The sequence below is a fragment of the Strix uralensis genome, chromosome 4, assembly GCF_047716275.1.
Source record: "Strix uralensis isolate ZFMK-TIS-50842 chromosome 4, bStrUra1, whole genome shotgun sequence".
NCBI lineage: Eukaryota > Metazoa > Chordata > Aves > Strigiformes > Strigidae > Strix > Strix uralensis.
Window position 1 is genome coordinate 120,506,859 of NC_133975.1, and position 18,437 is coordinate 120,525,295.

Genomic DNA, 18,437 nt, shown 5'->3' on the forward strand with positions numbered 1-18,437 from the left:
TGATTTACCCGAGGAGAGTCCCAAATAAGAAGCTATTTGTGCTCTAGCTGGAACGCTGGAGGCTTTCTAAGAAGGGCGCTTTTCTTACTCGGGTTTTTTTTATTATTTTATTTTATTTTTATTGGTTCATCGAACCAGCCTACAGCATTGCTGGCATCTTTCCACCAGGTGTCTGGGGCTCAGAGGAAAATTCAAATGAATCTTAAAATTATGAGACAGTTCCCCTCCTTTCCTCCCTAATAAAATAATTATAAGAGAAAGAATTGGTGCAAACTGGCCAGGAAGGGACTCAAGCTGGAAACAGAAAAGCACCTTCACCCCACCAGGATGGTGAGGACCCAGAAAGGCCTTCCACAGGCAGGAAGGAATCAAAGCAGCTGGAAGATGGAATTCGACTGGTTTGTGAACCAGCTTCTGAGATGTGGTTACCACCCACAGCAAGGGACTTGACCCCATGATCCAAAACATCCCTTCTAATCCTCTTCCTATAAAATAATAATTTGCCTTTCTCTACACCAAAAGAATCTCTAAGTACGTTGCTCACATTAAACTATTCTGCTTCATGGCACTCCTGTAGGTGTGAATCCATATTCCCATTCTACAGCAAAGTTAACTGGTTTGCTCCAGGGGTCACACTTGGAGTGGGGACACTTGCTCGGTCGTGACACCCAGAGCTCACATCACCACCCAGCACTCTCTGCTCACTGAGGTCCCAAATGAGACCGATGCTGTCAGAAACTGAGAGGGCTACCTGCAAATACAAGGGGCTGCTTTGCAAGATCCAGGAAATACCAATTCTGGATGTTTTAAAGCTAAGTATACAGTGTGAGGAAACATACCTGGAACTGGTGGTTTTAGGTTTTTGATTCTCAGTGTTTGACTGTTACAATTATTTACCTAAACTCCATTTAGTCTTGATAAGTAGCCCCTGTTACTTTCAGAGGAATCTTGCTGAATTTACTGAAAGATTTCCTGCTCACCTGACTTAGAAAAGCAATTGTTTTCTTTTTGAATAACTGGAGAGGACTGGCTGATCTTCATGCTTTCGATGTAGACAGAAAAACCTAGACTCAGATCTACTTGCTTTTCTTATGCAAATCTTCTCACAGGATTAGAAGGGAAAGTAAACAGCAGTCCAACCTTAAGATCTTTTTCTTTTTAGAGACAGCCTGTTGTATAAATCTGAAACAGAAACTGTTTTCATTTGAAGATCAAATAGAAGTTATCTAGTGAAGCTGACAAACAGGGGCAGAATAATCTGTTTGCATTTTTGGGAAATGGATAGCTCTGGTTTTGTTTCAAGGCAAGTAACTTTTAAATAATATTTAACGAAATAATTGACCTTGATGTTTAAACTACAACTTCCTTCACGTCATTAAGCCCACTGTTTTTTAAAAAAAATGTTTAGTATCTGAACTCTGGTGTTCATTCTGCTAATCTCATAGTAACATTTGTTTCTTGTGGAATTTTGTTTGATGAACTCTTCAGTGAAAGAGGAGAGAAGGAGTTCAGAACAACACAAGCTTTACAGCTCATTTATATTTTTTTCTCCCTGAAAAACAGCAAAAAACCCCACATATGCAGAATGACTTTTCAGGAATAATTTTTCAGATGGAAGGAACAAGAAGAAGCTTTGTATAACTGAACCATAAGCTTTGGGACAAAGTGTGTTCTTTTAACATATATTCTGACTTTTAAAACACATTGCAATCCTTGACTACAAAAAAATGATTTTGTGGAATCTGTCCTCATGATAATTAGGGTCTGAGTCTGCTTTTGAAATGTGAGAGAAATGGAACTAACTGCATAAAGTGTGTCTATCACATAAAGCTTTTAGGACAGCCTGATTCACACTATATCCTGCTCTTTGTTCAACTGACAGATTTCCAACTGCAGAAAGAGGCACATATCTGGGGGCTGCTATTATCTAAGCTAAATATGTACATTTTGGATCAGTTCTATTTTATTTGAATACTCACAACTTTTGCTTGGGGATCTTAGGCATGAAAGGATTGCCGAGATGTGCATTTTATTAGCTATCCATCAGTCTTTGTACATGGACAAAGGTGCATAAACATACACATTTAGTGTTCTCTCTACTCTGTAGAGTTCAGAAAATTACATGCAAAATTATTTCAAATAAAAACAAACAAGCGACTAAACAACATATACATTACCATACAAGAAAGCAGGCAAACAAACAAGGTGGGGGTAAATAAAAGCAATAAATGAACATGCAGAGTTTAGGTTAATTTTATTTGGCTGTAAATGAAAAATATCATGGCAGCAGTTGATTATTTTTATTTAAGTTACGTGATCCTTGAATTACAAAACACTGGTATCTACCTAAACACTGTTTTGTACCCTGCATGTACTCATACACAGATGAAAGCTCTTCCTTTATCCCTGCCGGCACATATCTTTTCTCTCCAATGAGTTCCTGCTTTCAATATGTGGATGTATGAGGAATCGGATTGCTTTACTCCCAACAAAGGATGCGTTTCCACTGATCAACAATATTTAAATTCCCTCCCCAGTGAACAAACATTCAGGTCAATAATGATTGCAGGCCCGGGATCTAGAGAGCATGGTGGTGTTACACAACTGGAGATGTGACATTATCTGGCAATCTGAGCAGGGTCACGCTGATCAGGGGACAATACAAATTCCGTGTCAGGCTTCATGTTGATACAGGTTGTCTCAACTTCACAAAAATGTCAAGCACAAGTTAAGTGGTAGAGTCATCTCCCATCTCAGCATTATCCTCTACCTCTTCCTCCCCTATGGCAGAACTGTCACCTCAGAGCATCCCATCTGGCTCCTCAGCCCCACATACTAGGCACCAGCTGACTGACTGGCTAATCAGCTGCAGCTGACTCAGGGGCAGCACCTGCATCAGGAGAAATGGTGTGTGTTTGCAGGAGGTGTAGCTACTGGGCAGTTTCTGTTACCTCCTCACTACAATCCCATGTTGTGTTTCAACACCAACAAGTGAAGGGAGGAGGCACCTTCCATCCCTGCGGGGCTGTTGTGCAGTTCCCCTGTCCACATAGGCTGCCTCCATACCTGCCAAGCTGTATTTTTACCACTTCATATATGTGCTTATGCAACTATTTCTCTTCAGTTTTACACAGAAGCAGAACATGGCACCTGGGGATGGCAGTTCTTGACCTGAGATGCTACACATGCTACAACAGAGTAGCAGTTGTCCTTCACCTGCAGTTGCAGAAGCTGCTGGCCCTATTTTTTTTTTAATTATGAGCTACAAGGAAGACACAGTACAGTAACGCTTGACAGTGAATTGGGTGCTGGCACTGCTATAAGTCACATCAGACCTATGACCTGTGTGTTTTGTGGTATGCAGCTGACACCCAGACAATACATCTTTTCCTGACAACTGAACACAGCCTGCAACATACTGGCAGTGACAGGAGATGGCATTTCAGTCATACTGGGCAGACATGCTCGTACCATCTTCTGTTATTCTGATGGTGATTTGTGAAGAACCCACCTGGCATATTGCCTCAGCCCAGGGATGAAATTGCATCTCCTCAGCACAGATTTTAAGCAGGGAGCTGTGCAAAACCAGGCTTCTCTGTGAGACTAAATACGCTGCTCTTCCCTATTCCCCTGAGAACAATTTATCTTGAGATTGTGCTGGACCTTGGGAAATTCCCTGACCCCAAGACTCATCTCAACTCCCCTCACACCAGTTTAGGGAGCCAGTGACAGTGACTGTGTCCTAAATTTCATCAGTCTCCAGTTGTCTTGCTTTAGAATCTTCTGTCCTAAAAAACAGTTCTTATCAGGTATGGGTATTATTTGTATCCTCTGCTGAACTGGTATGAAGCATTTCTGCATGCTGCAAACAGCCACTGAATTTCCTCATGTACATCTGTGCCAAATTCAGTGGTTCTTATTGAGATCGTGTCAATCAACTTGTAAAGCTCTTCAGGGTCTGTAGGTAACGTGTTACGCAAACACATCTGTCTACTGCTGCCTCCCCAAGCTTGAACAATATCTGTCTGGATACATTTCCTTACCCTTTCCTTCAAACAGACCTCTGGCTCTGTCAGAGAGCCCTGGGGAAGCTGAACCCATGATGAAGGAACTAGCAGTGAGAATACATATAGGATTAAGACTGCTAGCCGCTGCAGCATGTCACTTCTGCCTGCGACTTACTAAAGCAGAAAAGTCTTGTGGCTGACATGTCCTCCACTTCACTAGGTCACATGACACATGCCAGAAAATGTGTCAACCCACTCCCCATCTCCTCAGCATTATTAGACCAGGGAAGGAAACACAGCCAAAGAACACACACACAACTTTGACAGGTTCTGCCTAATCCACCCACATAATGACATTTCTTATGCTAAGTGCCAAAGTGGTGTAGGGAGGCCACTGCCTGTACCAGCTGCTGGCAAGTCAAAGTTAGTTTCATGGTTATGTTTAAGAGATAGCCTGACGTTACATTAAGAAGTCTTTGTTTCCTGTGGTGCAGGGCTCAGAGAATGACATCAAAAGCCTTCCTAATTCACCCCCCGGGTCATTTGATTATAGGCATGGCACAGAGCCGGGCTGCCCCAGGAGACAGTGAGTCACAGCGACATCCATGACTATCCTCTTATTCCACGGAAGGAAGTAATGTGCTTTGAGCATAAAACAACCAGGAGTAGATTACATCCTTCCTCATGTCAGCCCTGCTGGCTGTCCAGGCAGGCACTGGAGAGGCGAGAGCATCCTCTCATTTCCCAGCCTTGCTTCTCCCCACCCCTACCTCAGGGAAGCTGTTCCTCCCCGTGCTGGGACATGCCATGTGGGCAAACCACACGAGAGGGTTTTGCTCAGCCAGGCAAGAAAGAGGACTCTCTGACTCTCTTCTCCGATGTGGCACAGAGTTACGTCACATGGTGAAACATGCGTCTCTCCTCCAACGGGCCAGGCGTATTTGATCATGAGGACGCTGTGTGTTCTCTGTCCATTGGCATTTGTCCTTGTAATTAGTCTATCTGTTTCTGATTTATTTATTTTCAGGCAATCTTCTGCACCCTTGCTCCCTTGTTTGGGCGCATGGGGCAAACCACAGACTTGCCCTTAAACTACACAGAGAAACAAAATCAGAAACAGACTAACCACAAGAATCAATAGCAAGGGGCAGAAAGCACATGATTGGGTACTGCAGTTCCCTTTGGAGATCCATCTGCCTCAAAATGTGATGTAACTAGGCTCACGTACCACATCTGTGAAGGGGGTAACAGATCCCTCTTCATAACCTGACTCACAGGATAGAAGAGTGCTAGCTTAGGGAGCCAAAGCATGTTTAAAAAATCATTTCTAAGGAAGAAAAAGAAGTCCGGTTTGTATTCATAGAGCTCAAGCAATCACTCTCAAGACTGACGTGACTCCTGTTAGTGTTATTGTTGCTTCCTAGAATTTAGACTTGAATTTGGCAGAAGTCGAGAAGCAAAGGCATACACAGAACCACTTGTGAGAATCAGTGCGTCTGTGTGCATGTGCCACTTCTTTACTGAATAAACACCAATCACTGGGCTGCTGGGTAAAGTGGGGATATAAGATGGCAGTCAGACATAGATAGGCTCATACCCATGAGGCAAGGCTATTTAAGGATGCAATTTACCTTTTTTTCCCCCAAATAAACACAACTGGATAATGAACCACACCTCCCATTGCCATTAAAATACATGTATTATATTCCATAACTGTTCCTCATTTGTGTCCCAAAATTAGCATCGTTACCTGGGAGGGAGTATCAAGACATTAATCAAAAATAGATGAGCAGTACAAGTGAAGGACAAGCAAATGAGTATAAAAAGCTTCCTGCATATCCAGAATACAGGAGCTGTCTGAAAACATTATAATTAGAGTCAATACACTCAATCCAGCCGCACAGACAGTGTGCACAGCTGTCATTCCTATACTGAACATCTTATTGATACCCTGTGATTCTGCAGCCCTTCATCAGGTGAACGATGTGAAGTCGTTGTTCGGGTGACAGATCAGACAATGGAGAACCCCTTCAGACAGAAACCTCTACTTGTTTCTGGCTAAGAAAAATAAACGTTTCCTTCTTTTGGAATCCACAGAAATACAGATGCAAAAGCAGGACGTGGATAAATGAGAGAAGATAAGGTATTGCTCCAGCAAGCAGAACATCCTGTCTTGGAGATGGGTGAGTACTTCCAAACTTTCCAAATGTTTCATTGCCCTCCAGATAGATCACAGATCTGCCCCCCTCTCCTTCCCAGATACTTACCAGCATTTTAAGCCATAATAGAAGCAAGCAGAAAGCAGAAGTTAGTCTTGAAAAAAGAGATGAGACAAATAAAGGAAAAAAAAACCCTGAGGATGCCCTAAATTCCATAGTCAACCTCCCGGACACTGCCACAGAATTTTGCATATCTCCATGAAGACTTGGCTGATTCTGGTTGATCATTAGCAGAACTTGGTGCAGCTGTATAAACAGCAGATTTCTACACCTACAGGCCTTCATTCATTTCCTCCAGTGAGGTTTTTAATTTGACTGGCAGCTAGCCTATCTGGGCAGCTGATAAGAGAAGAAAAAAATCACCCTCCAGTCGTTACATCTCCACTGCCTTTCCTCTGGTTCTCATCATAGAAGTGTACAAAGAATTAAAGAGCTCTCAATACATTTGTAGCCAAATATTTACCCTAAATGAGGTAGATTATATTTGCTTACTGTATCCCTTGCCATGCTGGCATGTGTTCAAGACTGTCTAACTCCTTGGAGTACTATTGAATACTTTGAAAAAAACCTTTGTTTATAATAAACTGTTTGCCAATGAGTGCACATTCAGTGTTGTCCAGGGTGTACTAGCTCTTGAACTCATGCCGGGTGTTTGGGATAGCGCTTTGTCTAGCTTCACAAACACAGCATCGGGGCTGGTCCTGGGATGTGGCCAACTTACCTTAGTCTTTTGCAGGATTACTAAGAGTATTTTTAAATTCTTTCAGGCATTTCATGAAGAGAAAATGTAATTAAACAATGTTCAGAGGAAACATATTCTTTCAGGAAATAAAACTTCATCTTAACCAGCTTGTTTTTTGAGAGCATACTTATTTTTAATGGAGAAATTAAAATAATATTTACATTAAATAATATTTAAAATATAGTCTTCCATAAAGTGAAAACATTTAAGTGGCTCCTTGTTTCATTTAATTTTGTTTTGAACTTTATAGAATTCATATATTTAACATTTTTCCAGTTGAATTGAATATTCTAATGTCGTTATAACTTTTGGGCTTTCTGGTGTGAGAATGATTTGACACTTATGGAACACTTCCATCATGCCAAATATATTTTCTCTGAATTTTCAGTCCATGAAAACTTCAGCATCTTCACTTTTTTCCCAAGTGTTGGAATTTCCCATAGAATGGAAATTCTGTTTCCTGACCAGCTCTGCTAAACTTTCTTGCTTGATCAAAAAGAAAGGGGGGAGGGTGTGACAAATACACAACCGTAACCTTGTCAGGATACATTTCTCATTGTTGGCTCATATGTTGCCCTCTTTTGGTAGCTTTTGTACTGTACTACACAAAAAAAAATTTAACAACTGCTGTAGCAACTCAGCATCCAAAGGGAACTAAGTGCTGAATGTTAGATCTAAGTAACTGTGTGAGGAGAGCAATAGGTTTAGAGTTAGGCACTTGAAGTAGCTTATAGAGACATCCTATGAGGAGAGGAAAAGCACTAGGGAATGATAGAAGCAATACAGTATAAAACTGGACTATAAAAGGCAATGAGAAAGAATAAAAAGGAGAAGGATCTGTAGATACTCACTCATGAATAATTTAACCCCATATCCTGACTTTCATCCTGAGATGACAAACATGACTTTCAAGTATTTGTTCAATCAAGATTTGTAAAGGGAAGCTCTAATCCAGTCATCATTCCCTTGGTCTTTCCCTGTAGCTTTTTTTTCATAATCTGTGTAGGGATTTTATTAAATTCTTCTGGGTATTGACTAGTCAAGCCCAGAAGACTGCCTGCTAACTTTCCAAGACTAAATCCCTGCCAGAGTCAACACCTTTATTTTCACTATTAAATTTCTGAAAGATAAAATTAAATATTATATGTTCTTTTACAAAGTGATTTGTTTATACTAATTATAAAATAATTTGATACTTATTGCATTATAAGTCTAGAATCAATATTTAACTGAAACATTGAAGTGTTAATTTTTTCCAAAGAGAGTTATTTTCTATTATTTCTGAGCAAAATTAAAAGAAAAACCCTCAGTCTGTGGCAATACCCTCAGTCTGGGTATTCACCTTCTCTTGACTTTCAAAAAGAATCGAGTACTAACTCCCCCAAAATGCCGTTCATAGAGAACAAACTGCTCTCCACTTCAGATAATTCTCAGTTATAAGCACCATAAATGGTTACACAGAAGAGATATTCCCACTGTATCTGTGATCCCAGTTCAGTATTTCACAGCCCTATTCTTTAAAGATTAATTTTCCTTGGTTAGAAAATCAGCATCAAGAATTCAGCCTCACAGGAACTTTTATGAACAGTCTGAGATGATTTCAGAGTTCAGAAGGGAACTGTTCCTCCCACCTTGAATTGTGGAGCTTTTGTGGTGACTCCATATGATCAGGAATTCTTGGGATCGGGAAGAACTCCCAGCCTTCCAATGTAAAGACATAAAACTGTGCTTTATAAGCATTCTCCAGTGCTTTATTCAAATCTATCCTAAAATCCTCAGCAATATGAACTCCCTTTGAAAGACCATCTGACAGCTTTCCAATTTTCACCTTAAAAAAAAATACACCCAAAAGGTCTGATTTCACTGCCTTCTTCCCTTTCAGTTAAATAACGCTGGCTGCTTTAAGCCTTTGCAGACCTTTGTTCCATGTGTAAGAATGCAGCAGCCCAGCCTTATGGAAATATATGACTGCCTGCTGATTTCTGTGCAGCCACTATGCACTTTTCAGTGGCCAAGGGCTTGAAGACTTTTGTCGCGTTTCCTCACAGGTCTAACCAAGCCGTTTCTGCTTCAGCCTGACAAAGTGCTTAAACACGTGCACCGTTTAAGCTGATACGTGGTTCCTTTATTAAAGCCACCTAGCAGGGCTGTAAAGGGATCTGTAAATCAGCACTACAGCTCATGCACTTTATGCTTAATGAGATGCTGGGTTTGAGCCTCAGTCTTTCCCCCAAAGTGATTTTTCCAGCCTTTGAATCGTTGTGGGATTTGTTCCAACTCCTTCCAGTCAGTCACTGGCTGGCAATATTGAACACGGAGTTGAATGTAATAGCACAGAGCTTTACACGTGAACTATTACCTCACTGCTTTGTGACATATGTCTGTATGTGCATAGCCTTTCTCACTATACAATTTCATATCTTATTCCCATCTGCTGTCCACTATACCTTGAAATTCAGCAGTATTGATGGCCAGGACATGTACGTTCAAATATATCTTGTTTTGTTTTGTTTTGCTTTCTTTTTTTTTTTTTTTTCTTTTTTTAGGAGTTGTTTGGGGGATTTTATACCTAGTTTTCTAATATTTGCTGGTTCTTTGATATAATTTATCTGCTGTCTCTGGTTTGCATTCCTTCCTGCTTTAGTATCATCAGCACATTTCACTATTGTGCTGTTTACCTCTGCTTTCAGATTACCATAGAGATATTAAATAGAATGTCTGTCAAAAGTCTCTGCCATGACCCACAAGACATTTCTACAAGCTACGATAACACAGCAATTGATCGTTGCCTTTTGTTTACATTCTTTCTCCCATTTCAGTCTACACAGCAGTGTTCCTCGCCAAAACAATTAAAATTCTTTCTCTCAACATAAATACCTGAAACAGTAGCAAATTACATATTCAGTGCTCCCTATATCCACTCTCCTACATTCCCACCCAGTCTGTTTATCTCTCAGTTCACTTGCTGTGCACACTACCTTGCTTGCTGAGTGCCAACTCGGAGCATGCTGATCATAGCCTACAGCTTTGGTCCCCAGATCTATAATATACAGAATGTATAATGTTGTATTAACATGAAAGGTATTTTTAATAATCTTTAGCCTTTCCAAACCCAAACTGCTTGCTGCTCCTGATACTATTTGCCTCAGTGTTTCCTTGGGATTAGTGGATGATTTAGCTGTATGAAATAAGAATTGGCCTAAAATGTTTAAGACATTTTCCTTGATTTATGAGTTTTGAGGCCAGAAAGGACCATTAACTCATCCTGTCTAACCTTTTCTGTGTCACAGTCTATAGCATTGCCCCATTCTCCATATACTGAGCCCAATAATTTCTGTTTGGCTGACACATATTTTCCTGAAAGGGATCCAGTTTTGATGTGTACACTATCTTTCTTGGGCAGTTTGTTTCAGCAGTTCATCACACTTACTGCTACAGATCCAAGCCTCACTGCTTGCTTAAATTTGCTCGGCTTACATTTCCACCCACTGATTCTTGTAATACATTCATCTGATGCAAGACACTTTTTTTCCTGTTGTGAAGGTAATTATACACTGTAATTCAGTCATCTCATTTTGATAAGGGAAACAAAGCATATTCTCCAACATAAAAGTGGTTCTTATGCTCTTTGTTAGATCTCTAGCACCCACAGCACTGTAACACACCACTGCCACATAGTCAACATTACACTCAACTCGTTTGTCCCTGCTAATTAGTTCAAAGATGACATTAGTCCCCTTTCACACCATCAGACCGAGTCCTGTGGGTTCAGTTGCTTCCCCACAATGATACCAAAGCCTTTTCAAGCACCACCCTTGGAATACAATTTCTAGTGCATCAATACAGCCACTGTTAATGCATGACTTAAAATTCATCTCGTCTGCAGAGGTCCCACTCACCAAATTTGGGCTTCTCCATCTTCATAATTTATTTATCATTCCACCAACTTTAATTTCTTCCCTAATTTACTAAGCATTGTTTTACTAGGGATGTACTTGTCTCTCAGTCATTAAGGAGAATTCTGTAGCCTGCCAGGCATAACATCCATTTCTGCAGACTGACTCCAGAGCTTTCACTCAGAGCTGACAGCTACTTTTTGACATCTATCAATCAGTTAGTCAGTTCTTAATCCACTCAGCAGTCACTCAACAGCTATTGTACAGCACTCATTTTTTCTAAGTGCTTAAAACAGAGAAGGCAACCAAGTGTATTTGAATGCTGAAAAAACAGACTTAGAGCCTAAATACAGCAAAGTGTTAAATCCCCACTGGTGCCTAAACACTTATAAGCGTGCAGACTTATGTTTTAGGTCCGCAGTTATGAAACCTCATGCTTTGTATATTTTTCTGTTGATATTAGTTTCTCTTATCTATGAAAGAAAAAACTTAGACATCATTGCAGTTGGATGGACCACACATTTTCTTTTCTAGTCACACACACAGAGCTTTCCTTTTGTTTCTTTGCACCTCCACAGGTAACTATTATTTCTGAAAAATAATTGGCAATGTCAGTGTAAATCTGTTAGATAATATGTGTAATATCATTGGGTGCAGATTATGCAGCTTTAGTGACTTTCATCCATATATTCAAATATCCTAAGTATTCCCTCATCTGTTTCTATCAATAGGATTTATTTATTTGTGTCACAGTGTTTCTTTCTTGTTAATTGCTTCAAGTTATTTTATGTAATTAAAGACAGATGGTAAAGCAAAGTTCAGTATCTCATCCATTTGTTAATCAGTGGCTTATGCAGCTCTATAAATGTAGCAGGGATGTTATGATTTTGGTTTTTTGTGTGCTGTGCTTTAAATTAAATGCTGGGACCAATTCCTAGTTACACTGAAGCCAATGACAAAAACTGCCATTGACCAGGATCTCACAGTGGGAGACCGTGGATGAGGAAAGCTGCGAGCCAGCTCAGTGTGGTGTTTATGCTTTACAGAGGCACACAGCTCGCCCGCTCTTAGACCCAGGTCTTACCATGGACCTTTGCATCAACAGCTTCCACAACGTGGCCATGTCAGGGCATTAATGAAGAGGTTTGTTCTCCTGACTTTGTGGAAACCCATCCCTGGTCTCAGCATTCTTTGGGTTTATTCTATTTTGGGGGAATTATTTTTTTTTCCATATGCAAGGGAGCAAAACATCTGTTTTCATTAAGGACATCTTGTTCTTCAGATTAGAGAAAATCACCAAGAAAGGGAGAACAAATAAAAGTCTCCAGAGGAGAAAGAGGCCCACCACGTGCTCCCCCTGGGTAGCCATCTTGAACTGATTCAGAGCATTGCCGGCAGCCGTTGAGCAGCCCTGGCCATCCCAGCTCCCTCCCTGCTGCACAGTCCCTACACACTCACTTCATACCCAACCTATTCATGGGGTTATTTTACTCCAGCTTTTTTCTTTCCCTCTGGATCTATCTGTAGAGTGCTCTCCTCACTCTGAAATCCATCAGCAAGCTGTAGCATACTGTATTATTTTGATGCCCTTATCTTTCCTCTTTCATAAAGAAAAGATTAGTCACATTCTTGCTGGTTAGCCTGTCTGCCTCTTTTGCTCACACACTAAGCGCATGTACCGCTCACACAGCCATCAGCAGCAGCAATGGGTTTCTGATCAACTTGCTTCTCAGCTGCTTGCTCCCATCTTTCAGTCCAACAAGCAATTTGGCTTTATCTGTTTTGACTCAGTACTAGCCTGCTCCTATTGTTTCTCACATTCTTGCATTTCCACCAGAGTATGTGACTGACAGAAATGCAGTTCCTCAATTAGACTACAAGGGGTGTGCTGGGAATTGCAAGTCAGCCTAAGGATTTATGTGCTACACCAAATTATCGTAACTGACACAATACTTCCAGCAAGCAAGTTTGGAAATATCAGAATCTCCCCCATCCCCTCTCCACCCCCGTTTTCTTGGGAAGGCCAAATTAGAGAAAGTAACGATTTCTCATCGTTATCTTGAGTCATGCTCACACTGAGCACATGGTTGGTGAGGTCAGCGACAAGGGTTACTGGGCTTGGACTATAGAAAACATGGATTCTGCTAAATGACAAAACAGTTGGAGCAACATGAAAGAAAAAGAGGAAGGGAAGCGGAGATGGACTCGTGCTTCTCAGAAGAATGAGTAGAGACAGGTGGCATGGGACACTTTGCTGTTTTATTCATCTAACCTTTTGGCCCTTAACATAAGCTTTTATTTCCCCCCCCGCCCCCATGAATGTTCACAAAAAACAACAAATTCACCTATTTTACTCAGCCTAGGATGGGATTTTTAAAAGCATTAGCACGACTTCTTGTTCTCAGGAACACACAGTGAGGCATATTTGAAAATAAATGGGTAATTTCTGCCAAGTAGGTGTCATACATAATCCCTATTTAAAATGCAGCTATTCAACTTTAAGTACATGCTTAAGTCCCAATAAAGACAATGCAATTTAAGCAAAGTGTGATTCAGCATGTGCTTGGTTGAGTGTTTGAATCAGGTCACAACTGATGAAGGATCACCCACACCAGCAGTCCAGCAGTGGATTGTAGGGTGGTACTTAGATCTCTGAGACTACTACAGCAGGTGCTTTTTTCCTTTTTTTTTTTTTTTCTTGTGTTCCTGTAAAACAAGCTTCATCCTTCAGGAAGCCAGCTGTATTTGGCATCTATTGTAAGAAATGACAGCTGAAAATTCCAAACTACTTTAACCACAGAGAAAAAAAAAATCTTCTAATGCTGATGTTGAAACAGAAAATTCAGTTTTAAAGGTTGATTGTTTTGTTTTGGTTTTTTTTTAATTATTAAATGCTAAAGCAGCGAGCAGACACACTTTACAGTCTAATGCGTTGGGCTCTTTTTCAGTAGGTTGGCTCCTGCCAACAGCAGGTTCAGAACTGCCAGTTCTAATTAAAAACTTTATTTTAAAGATACATTTCACAGTTTATTCATGGCACCCTGAGAAATTTAAATTGCTGAATTGAGCAAATGGATACAGTTTCTTTTCTATTGATTCCCAAGTAATGGCTTTAACTAATTGTTTCAGCAATTCATGATTGATCTACTATGTCTGTTGAAATCAATTTCTTCTTTTAGACCAATCACCAGAGTGGACTCCCCAAGTTGTGTCTATTTCTTTGCCCAGGATTTAACTGCATTTTATTTTCCTTTGTAATTTTGTATTGCATCAGTTTAAAAATGGCCAAAGATTATTCTCGCCTCAGGAATTTCAGTGACAAATCCTTTTAGTAGTCCCAGTTGTAGCAGACAGACAATTGCCATCATAAACGCTCTATAAGTATCATTGTGAAATCTGTGACTTATAAGTGTATTCCATAGCAAACAATATTTAGATAACCCATGATTCTTCCTGCTGTGGCCAGCTCTCTGCCTCAGAAAGAAAACATGAGTGAAACAGTTTTCTGCCTTCTAGATTTGGTGGGAAAACAGCACCTTCAACAGCCAAGTCTTCTGAACACCAGCTCTAGAAATGCCACACATATGGGTGGCTAAATTTTACTTTGGGTTATTTCTCTGCCACCTAAGACACTCACTAAATGGAGTTTCCAAGGAGCAAAATATAGCCTAGCTTTTTGATTCATCACGTGTTTACAATTATTAATCAAATGCAGAGTACGTATTATACTACTGTAACTAGCACTTGTTATCTTGTGTCCTTTATAAACTTTTCAAATTAAAAAAACAGATTGAGTGTTCTATTAAGTGATGAAATAATAGATATCTTTATTATTTTATTTGGTTATTCTATCTTTATTATTTTATTTGGTTATTCATGCTTAAAGAAATAGATAGTTTTACTTGTCCTTCTCAGCAGAGCTGATCATTCGCTATTGTAGGGCATGTTACCAGCAGCACGTCCTCTGAATAACTTGTATACTGACAGTATTGTATCAGAAAAAGTCGTTACAATTCATTAGAGCCCTATCTGCACTCTCACAACTATATAAATACACCTCAGTCTCTTAGTGAAGTCAGATGTTTGCATTTACGAACAGGATTTAAAGCATGACATAGGCTAGAGATTCCTAAAGAGTTTCAGACTACAGACAGCATCTTCATAAATTTTGTCATTGAGACTCACCCCTGCTTTCTGATCACACAGGCCACCTCCTGGTTTTGGTGGCTGAATAACAGCCCTGAGGCAAGTACAACTGTTAACATTTAAAAGTGCTAGCTGGGAAATATTTAATGCATTTTTAGCTACTTGTAACACCATTAAGCTGTTGGAGGAAAAAAAAAAAAAAAAGTCAATCCTATCTGACCAGTCAGCTCCTCTACAGACCTCCAGCAAACACTCGCCAGGTCTTTGGTGGTCTACAGACCGCAGTTTGAAATCCACTGCAATATAGAAATGACCTCACGCTTAGAGCAGATGAAAGTTCTTCACACCTGTATTTTTCTTACAGTAAGAGTTGGTCCTGGCTTCAATTGCATGATAAAGGAAGACATATAATTTTGACTAAGAGACATTTAACTAAACCACCAATATATCCTCTTAATTCAAAGCAGGAATAAGGGGAACATCTCCAAATCCAAAGAATGTATTATATCATCAACTCCTTGTTTTTAAGTGGTTCCAAATCATCACAAAGATTGTGTAAGAGCAGCTGATTCCCAATATAGATATCCTTTTCTTGGGCACTAAGTCATGCCAAGAGCCTGGCTGAAATTTTACAAGGAGCGTCTCGGATTGTACTTTAAATAATAGTTATTAGTCATAAGGATTGGCTACCTTTCTTTTCTTTGAAAAGAAGCTATAAATGTACCATCATTTATTCATTTCTGAAATCATCACATTGTCCTCCAGAAGAGTTGGGTTAAATTTACAAAATTTAGGAGCATATGTTGTGGGGCATGCATTTAGGATGCCCCTACTCCTAAACTCAAGTTTAAGAGTATGTGTCCTATCAGTTGTAAATTCTATGAAAAGTGTGTTCAGACAGCAGTAAGTACTTGAGTCTTTTCTGCAAAATCCTGAAGATAGGATTTCCTCCTCATTGATTTAAAACAACTCCTATGTTGAATAAAAATAATCTGATAATTACTTTTAGTCTTGCACTGGTGTACCAGTTCCAAGGTCTGATCGTTAATCAGGACTCCAAGTTAGTAAGTGCTCTATGGACAGAGAGGAAGAAAATTTTCCCTACCCCAAAGGGTTTGTAATGTAAACTCCTAATTTAAAATTCATTAATTTTACACATCACCTTACATAACAATCACAATGCCATAAAAGAGTGAACACATGCTTGTAATTAAAGCCATGGCAGTCTCATCCCATTGTATGAAAAATAGCTCTATCATAATGGTCCTGAGTTCATGCCAGAATAGCAGCTAATCATGGGAGAAAGATGATCTAACACTTACAGAACATGAAAATAGAAATGAAACGTTCTGGTTCCAGCCTATTTTCTCTAGACTTGCTGGGTGATCTTGTGCGTGCTACTTAAGCTTTCAGTCCCTCAATTTACCCATCTGCAGAACAGCAATAACAGTATTTATCTGACTCAGAAAAGTTTTGTAAGAATAAATGCATAAATCATTAAGTCTCTTACGTACTCTCAACAAGCTTTCTATGCAGCACCCGTCATAGATACTCTTGAGAAGCACGCATGGACTACTGATTTTAGCCCCAAAATACCTCTAAAAAGTAGAGTTCAGGGAATATGTGGCAGGAGCAAAAAGATCCATTATGGTCAAATCATTTCTATTCCTGTGCTATTTGTATTTCGCCTCTAATATGCAATAAGGATAACGTTAATCGAATACATTTTGTAATTTCTTGCTTTGTAACAGTTCAGCAAATATATATTCAGAAAGTCAGACCAAGGTTTTCTACATAAAACTTGTGGAGCAACTCCTCTGATTCTTAATCTGTATATTGTTGTCATGAGAGACATCGAATTCTTTGTAAATCGACAGGGTCACAATAATATCTTACAAGGAGAGAAATTCTGGTAAATGCTACTGTGGATGACTTTTCATCTGAAAAGAATGCAGGAATAATGCTCAGTAGTCACAGCATCACTGTGTGCTTGTACCTAGCAGGAAATGCTGATACCAGATCATCAAGGTCAGTAGACCCATTCATTGATAAAACCATTCATGATATGAGAATGAATGAAGTGTCTTGAAAGTTAGCAGTCTCTGATTCTCTGAGCAAGTTTCACAGTTCAGGACAGAGCCAGTCTATCGGTGGCATACTTTCAGCATGTAATCGTCTGTAAAGTCACGTCCCAACAGAGATAATGAGGTCCCATTCATTATTTGCCAAAGTGCAGCAGTTTAAGCCTGACTCTCTTCTGCTGGAAAATTAAGTGTTTGAAATTTGGACCTGATCCTACCTTCACTGAAGTCAATGAAAAGACACCACCTGATTTCAAGGGAGCAGCAGCAGACTTTTTGTAATGCAGAGATCGCATTAAATTCACTTATCCTTCTCTCACAGAGTGGAAAGCAGGTCATGGGTCTGATGTTTGCAGCAATAATGAGGAGGCTTTAGAAACTAAATGGGATGTAGCTGATTATTTTAGCACAAATTGAACTGAAGTACTAATGACTTACCAAGCATTATTCTTATCTGTTGCACAACCAGCACATGATGATGTCCAGAAATAGTGTAACATCATACTTCAGTAAAAGGCTCAAGGGCTGATACTCTGTTCACCCGCACCCACATAAATCAGGAGGCAACTTCACTAAAGTAATTGAATTACATAAGACTAAAACTAGTGAGGGGAGAAATAGGGCTAAAAGGGACCTCTCCAAGCAGTGAAAGGGAAGAAGTTGTTACCTCCCCCTGGCCCTGTCCATCTGAGACGAGGGCAGCCCCAGCCAGCTGTGCCTGCAGAGAGCCCAGCCCCGCTGGGGACCGCAGCAGCCCTCCTGTCACAAACCCTGTGGCAGCTTCACTCGGGGCGAAAAAGGCTGGGGGGATTGGGATCAGAGACAAACCGAGCAGGTGGGGCCACCCCAAAGGAAGCCACAGAGAAGATCAGGTCCTTGAATTTTACTGTGATGCCAACTCACTTCACTCAGTCCCAGGCCAAGGTACAGGGCTGCTCTGAGCCAGTTTGCCTGGCCAGGGAGCTGACACATGGGTTGCGGTGAATATCCTGGAGATATGGTCTCTTTTTGACACTTGTCCTATCTCCCTGACAAACACAGCTGCCCTCAGCAGAGGGGCATTGGCTGCTTCTGGCATCAGCTTCTAATTAGAATTCCCTGTAGTCAGTGCAGGGTATTCAGATGAGTTTTTCTTCAGTTACTCATATACATTATTAAAAAATGCAAATTTCTCGGTCCAGTATCAGCTCTATTCCTTCTTAGGCATGTTGCGTTCCCCACTATGACACGATGAAATGCTCAGCATGTGCGCTGCCCTGCCATATCCCCCTTGTTGCCCACCAAGCTCCTGCCCCCAATTACAGGGCGCTGCCACTAGTCACCGGCTGGCCAAGGGGGATTGCACA

General features: G+C 40.4%; 1 long non-coding RNA gene across 1 annotated transcript in view; it reads left to right on the forward strand.

The window, feature by feature from the left end:
• Positions 1-6,102: 6,102 nt before the first annotated feature.
• Positions 6,103-18,437, forward strand: part of LOC141942289 (uncharacterized) — a 40,569-nt gene continuing 28,234 nt past the window's right edge. The window contains exon 1 of the long non-coding RNA XR_012628592.1: positions 6,103-6,190. This is a non-coding gene — a long non-coding RNA (uncharacterized LOC141942289). The remainder of the gene's footprint in view (positions 6,191-18,437) is intronic.